A 7,448-nucleotide genomic window follows, 5' to 3' on the forward strand; every position below is an offset into this window, starting at 1 on the left:
TCGCGCATCTGCCCGATGCGTTCCTTCAGCTCCTCACCCGTGAGCTGGTCCAGGCCGGCCGCGGCTGCCTGGGCAGCGCGCATGTTCTTCATTCGGGTCTCGTAGATGGTCGGGACGGCGCCACGGGCCGGCCGATCGCTCCTCCCGGGGAACGCATGTCGGAATCCCGGCTTGGCTCGGCCGCAGCGGTCGTGAATCCGTAGGAGGCATTGCGCTCCAGCTGAGCGGCGTCCAGGCAACGCTGAGTGGCGGCGAGCGTCTCGGACAGGTCCAGCATCTGCTGGCTCCTTTCCTCGAGCTGGGTTCGAGCCTCAGCGACGTTGGTGGCGTCGACGTCGGTGCCGATGGGGATGCGGAGGCTCTACATCATGGCGTGCAACGGATCGGACGGCTCGGTCCGTTCCGCTGTGGCCCTAGCTTCGACAGCCTTCCTCGTCTTGCTCGACGAGGAGGAGGTGCCATCGCCGGTGACGAAGACCTCCACATGGACGTCCATTGCCCCGGCAAAAACGCCGCCACCGAGGGAGAGGGGGAGTCGGAGTAGCTGAGCACCTCGCTGGGGTACTCGTCGGTCGCGAACGCATCGGAGATGCGCAGCGCGGCGAAGGAGGCAGCGAGCACGCCGATGACGTCGTCCGCCAGTGCGATGGACTCGTCGCAGTTGGAGAAGGGCCCCATCTGAAGCATGCTCACGGACAGCTCCTCGAGCTGCCCCACGGTGGGCGCCAACTGTCGTGGTGGGCGCACGGCAGATGCCAAGGGATGGCTAAAGAAAGGAGGAGGCTCGAGGGCGCTGGTGGACTCCAGAGGCGAGGTTGGCATGAGCGGGCGCGGGACGCCGGACATACCCAGGTTTGGGGCTCTCTGGAGAGATAACACCCCTAGTCCTGCCGAGTGTAGTTGGATGTTCGATAGTACAAAGTTGCTCCTGGAGCTGTATGGGAGAGGAAGGAAGCTGGCCAAGGGTTGGGCTGCTCCTTCTCTCTGGTGTTGCTATTTGGTGGCTAGTTCGTGCTTACTTGCCTTTCTCTGGTTACCTGCCCGTATGAGCGTGGGCTCTGGGGGGTTTTATAGACCAACCCCCCAGGGGTACAATGGTAATGTTACAAGTCGGTGGGTCCGGATTGTCGGTGTCCGAGGACCCGGGCTGGGTCCCGCTGAGGGCTTGTGGTTCATCGGGTTCCCCTAGGTGCGCGCCCCGCGTGCCTAGGGGGACTGTGCGCCGTCTTGTTGATCGTCAGGGCATGGCCGAGTCGACACGTGTACAGTGGATCTCTGGCAGGCTGCCGCTTGTTGTCGCCAGCGGTGAGAGCGGGGGCACTGTAGCCACGCCGGCCCTGGTCAGCGGGTAGGTGAGGGGTATTGTTGCCTCGCTCCAGCTGACCAGAGGCATGGGCGGGGCACTGTTGCCTCGGTCATCGTTGATTAAAGACTCGTCCCAAGTTACGGCCTGGATGGGACGGGAGCTGACCCATGGCTGGATTGCGGAGCATGCCACGGGTGGAACTGGCTTGTCGAGGAAGCCTTGGTTGTGTCGGGTTCGGCTGTCTTGCACTAGTTGTTGAGGCCGAGTCGACGCGTCTTGCTGGGTCGGAGAGTTTGGCCGGGTTGCGGGGCTTGGCCGGGTCGAGCGACCCGGCCAAGCACATGCCGGTTTGAGGGGCAGTGCCAGCCCCGTTGTTTTTGAAGAGGATCCGGGTTCCGTTGCCTGCCCTGGGTCCATCCCCCCGACAGCTATGCTATCTGCAAAAAGCGATCCATGGCTCGCCTAGTCATCAACGACAATATCACTTTGGTTTGGCGGTTTTACCATGAGGGCCCACGCGGACATCGAGCCCGCAACTCCTCCCATGGCCGCCGGACACCGTCCTCGCATTGGCCCCAAGTACTCCGAAAAATTGGATCCGGCAAATGTTTCGTCCCTAAACGAACTGCTAGACCGCATTGCCGCCCTGGGGGTCCCACCAAACTATGATCGGATCGGGCTCAAGCCCGACCAAAGGGAAATTAATCACCCACCAATCACCCACTTCGTCGCAATCGTTGAGAAACAAGCCACTGACACTTCCTTCCCCATATTAAGGACCAAGTATGTTCCGGTCCCCGAATCCCCTGAGCCGGATACTTCCCATTCGGAAGGGACTTTACTCCCACCGGACTCTGGTTCAGGTGTAGGATTGCAAGAGCCTTTGCGCTTAACCAGACCCGAACCGGTTACTTCGGAAGCCCTACCGTAACCACTACCGGCTCCGAACACAAACATGGGACAGGATCCAAACTTTAATCCACCCACCAACAACAATCTATATTCTCCAAGCAACTCAGGTCCTCCAGACATATACGACGTGATGTATGTGCGACAGCAGCCCCAGGAGATGATCCACCACTTTTGGGCCAGATTCCTGCTTGTTAAAAACAAGATCAAGGACTGCTCAGACGACGACATAGTATCGGTCTTCCACCGTAATTGCACAGATGGAGGGATATTGAATGCCCTCGACCGTCACCACATACAGAGTTTCACGGAAATATCGCATGTAGTACAAAAGTATTGTGCAATGGAAGGCATATGGAGGGCCCAGAATACTTAACTGGAGCCTGCCACCTCGATGCAGTGTGTGGCCGAGGCTAAAAGAATATACCCCGGCGGGTCACCCAACCATCAGGCTATGGGCAGTAAGAACAAGCCCTTCACGGGACATAGGTCCATTCTTGACGAACTATTGGACAAACCCTGCCCGATCCATACCACTCTGCATATAGTCCCAATCCATAGCCTCCGGGCATGCTGGGTACTCCGACAGGTAGCAAAAAGTGGAGAGGCCGTCCTCACCACAACTCCAGAAGGATACTGAGGGAGTCCTGGATTAGGGGGTATCCGGATGGCCGGACTATGACCTTTGGCCGGACTCTCGGACTATGAAGATACAAGATTTAAGACTCCGTCCCGTGTCCGGATGGGACTTTCCTTGGCGTGGAAGGCAAGCTTGGCGATACGATATGAAGATCTCCTCCCATTGTAACCGACTCTGTGTAACCCTAGCCCTCTCCGGTGTCTATATAAACCGGAGAGTTTTAGTCCGTAGGACAAACAACAATCATACCATAGGCTAGTTTCTAGGGTTTAGCCTCTCTGATCTCGTGGTACATCCACTCTTGTACTACCCATATCATCAATATTAATCAAGCAGGAGTAGGGTTTTACCTCCATCGAGAGGGCCCAAACCTGGGTAAAAACATCGTGTCCCTTGTCTCCTGTTACCATCCGCCTAGACGCACAGTTCGGGACCCCCTACCCGAGATCCGCCGGTTTTGACACCGACATTGGTGCTTTCATTGAGAGTTCCTCTGTGTCGTCACCTTTAGGCCCGATGGCTTCTTCGAACATAAACCATGACGCGGTCCAGGGTGAGACTTTTCTCCCCGGACAGATCTTCGTATTCGGCGGCTTCGCACTGCGGGCCAACTCGCTTGGCCATCTGGAGCAGATCGAAAGCTACGCCCCTGGCCATCAGGTCAGGTTTGGAAGTTTAAACTACACGGCCGACATCTGCAGGGACTTGATCTTCGACAGATTCGAGCCACGACCGAACACGCCGCACTGTCACGATGGGCACGATTTAGCTCTGCCACCGGACAACGCCCAGAGCGTCGCTCAGGTGCCCGCTCCGACCATTAGCTCGGAGCCGACCGCGCCAATTGGGGACGGATGGTTGGACGCCGCCCCAGGTGCCGCAATCCCTACGGTGATGGAGCCGAACACCAGCCCAGTCCTTGGCGAGGCCTATGACTCCAGGGTGCCGGACTCCGTTCCGAACTCCGAATCTTCCGCACCTCTTCCGATCGAACCCGATTGGGCTCCGATCATGGAGTTCACCGCCACGGACGTCTTTCAGCACTCGCCCTTTGGCAATATCCTGAATTCACTAAAATCTCTCTCTTTGTCAGGAGAGCCCTGGCCGGATTACGGTCAGCATGGTTGGGATACGGACGACGAAGAAATTCGAAGCCCACCCACCACCCACTTCGTAGCCACTGTCGACAATTTAACCGGCATGCTCGACTTCGACTCCAAAGACATTGACGGTATGGACGCTGATGAAGGAGACGACAAAGAACCAGCACCTATAGGGAACTGGAAAGCCACCTCGTCATATGACATATACATGGTGGACACCCCCAAATCAGGGGAAGGCGATGAAAAAATGGAGGACGACCCCTCCAAGAAGCAACCCAAGCGCCGACGTCAGCGGCGCCGCTCTAAATCCCGCCAAAGTAAAAACGGCAAGTCCGGCACCGGAGTTAACAACACGCCGGACAGCGCCGAAGACATCCCCCTCCAGCAGGATTCAGTGCAGGAGGATGAAGGAGCCAGCCCTCATGAGAGAGCGGCCGACAGAGAGGTTGAGGACAAAAATTATATGCCTCCCTCCGAAGACGAGGCAAGCCTCGACGACGATGAATTCATCGTGCCAGAGGATCCCGTAAAACAAGAGCGTTTCAAACGCAGGCATATGGCCATGGCAAGCAGCCTCAAGAAAAAACAGCAGCAGCTTAGAGCTGACACAAACTTGCTAGCCGACAGATGGACCAAAGTCCTGGCGGCCGAAGAGTATAAACTCGAACGCCCCTCCAAGAGCTACCCAAAGAGCAGGCTGCTACCCCAACTTGAGGAGGAAGAAACTAAACCTACATCACTAGCGTACGATGCGCCCGATCGGCCACCCCGTGGCCGCGACAGAGAGGCCTTCAGGCCCTCGACCCAAGCCGCACCCCGGCACCGCTCAAAAAATACCAGAGTGCGAGGAGATGCAATAGACCTGCGAGAAATATTGGAGAACAAGGCAAGGCAAACAAGATCGATCTATGGACCGCGTGGGTGCCCCACTTCACGTGACGATAACCGTCATGCCGGATATGATGAATACGGCCAGGCCGAATACAACAGACCAACCTCATCCAAGCTGCGTCGCGATATAGCCCAGTACAGGGGCGCCGCACACCCACTATGCTTCACAGGCGAAGTAATGGATCATCAAATCCCCGAGGGTTTTAAACCCGTCAACATCGAATCATACGATGGCGCAACAGATCCCGCGGTATGGATCGAGGATTATCTCCTTCATATTCACATGGCCCATGGTGATGATCTACACGCCATCAAATACCTCCCGCTCAAGCTTAAAGGACCAGCTCGGCATTGGCTTAACAGCCTGCCAGCAGAGTCAATCAGTTGCTGGGAGGACCTGGAATCCGTGTTCCTTGACAACTTCCAGGGCACTTATGTGCGACCACTAGACGTTGATGACCTAAGCCACATAATCCAGCAGCCAGAGGAATCGGCCAGACAATTCTGGACACGGTTCCTAACCAAGAAAAATCAAATAGTCGACTGTCCGGACGCCGAGGCCCTTGCAGCCTTCAAGCACAACATCCGAGACGAATGGCTTGCCCGACACCTAGGACAGGAAAAGCCGAAATCTATGGCAGCCCTCACGACACTCATGACCCGCTTTTGCGCGGGCAAAGACAGCTGGCTAGCTCGTAGCAATAACATAACCAAGAGCCCTGGCAATTCTGATACCAAGGACAACAATGGCAGGTCACGTCGCAACAAGCATAAGCGCCGCATTAACGGCGACAATACTGAGGATACGGCCGTCAATGCTGGATTCAGAGGCTCTAAACCCGGTCAGCGGAAGAAGCCATTCAAAAGAAACCCTCCGAGCCCATCCAGTCTATTCCAGATACTCGATCGCTCGTGCCAGATACACGGCACCCCCGAACAACCAGCCAACCACACCAACAGGGATTGTTGGGTGTTCAAGCAGGCAGGCAAGTTAAGTGCCAAGACCAGAGACAAGGGGCTGCATAGCGATGACGAGGAGGAGCCCCGGCCGCCGAACAATAGAGGACAGAAGGGATTCCCCCCGCAAGTGCGCACGGTGAACATGATATACGCAACCCACATCCCCAAAAGGGAGCGGAAGCGTGCTCTCAAGGACGTTTATGCGTTAGAGCCAGTCGCCCCAAAGTTCAACCCATGGTCCTCCTGCCCGATCACTTTTGATCGAAGGGACCACCCCACTAGCATTCGTCACGGTGGATTCGCCGCATTGGTCCTAGACCCAATCATCGACGGATTTCACCTCACTAGAGTCCTAATGGATGGCAGTAGCAGCCTGAACCTGCTTTATCAGGATACAGTGTGGAAAATGGGTATAGATCCCTCGAGGATTAAACCCACAAAGACAACCTTTAAAGGCGTTATACCAGGTGTAGAAGCCAGTTGTACAGGCTCGGTTACACTCGAAGTGGTCTTCGGATCCCCGGATAATTTCTGAAGCGAAGAGTTAATCTTCGACATAGTCCCATTCCGCGGTGGCTATCACACCTTGCCCGGACGAACCGCATTTGCAAAATTCAATGCGGTGCCGCACTATGCATATCTCAAGCTCAAGATGCCAGGCCCTCGCGGAGTCATCACGGTAAATGGAAACACCGAACGCTCTCTCCGAACGGAGGAGCACACGGCGGCCCTGGCGGCGGAAGTATAGAGTAGCCTCTCAAGGCAATTCTCCAATCCAGGTGTTAAACGTCCGGACAACATCAAGCGAGCCTGAAGTAACCTACAACAAAGCCGGCTGGCACGTTCCGGGCAAGCATAGCAGTGTGGCCCCAACCCCAGCCCTCGCGAGATGCTGATATCGGTACCACGCGTACATAATTACGCTTTAGAAATACCATGGGCATAAGGGGTGGGGCACAACTACGGCACGCCCAAAATGCGGCTCAACCGCACTAAGGGGCTCCCTATTTCGCTGTTTCTTTTTTTATATACTTTCAGGACCCAACTATTCGGAAGGCCTATCCGGCAATACACTCGCCGAACACACGATGCAACAGCCAGGGAGAGAACAAGCCGCGTCAAACATCCAAGTGGCCTCTATAACGAGCTTAATACCTGTTTTACTTGAAGTCCCGCAGCCTGCCCCTGGAGGGGGACATGTCAAATAATCCCATCTCTTGCTTATCGCAATATTTGTATCGTTCTGCTTTCATAGCAGCCATTTTTTTATAAACAATACATAGCTCTTATCTATTATTGTACTCATCTATTTTTTATACAAAAATGTTCAGTCATGACATTATGCAACCGTACACTTTGGTACGGCCAATACACTAGGGGCTTAAGCACCCCATAACATGGTGTTAGAAGACCGAACACTCTCATGAATGCGGCACCCCGAACTTATAGCACTATATGCATCGGCTCTGAATCATGTCTTTGGTCAATAGTTGGGTTTGCCCGGCTCCCATGTTTTGGTACCTTACGTTCCGCAATGTTGGCTAAGGTAGCGCTGGGAGAACTACTGCGATTTTTCCCCAGTTGAGCTGGGTTAACGCCTCAATAGAGAAAGCTAAAACTGACCGTCATGATAGTGCGA

The sequence above is a fragment of the Triticum aestivum genome, chromosome 3B, assembly GCF_018294505.1.
Source record: "Triticum aestivum cultivar Chinese Spring chromosome 3B, IWGSC CS RefSeq v2.1, whole genome shotgun sequence".
NCBI lineage: Eukaryota > Viridiplantae > Streptophyta > Magnoliopsida > Poales > Poaceae > Triticum > Triticum aestivum.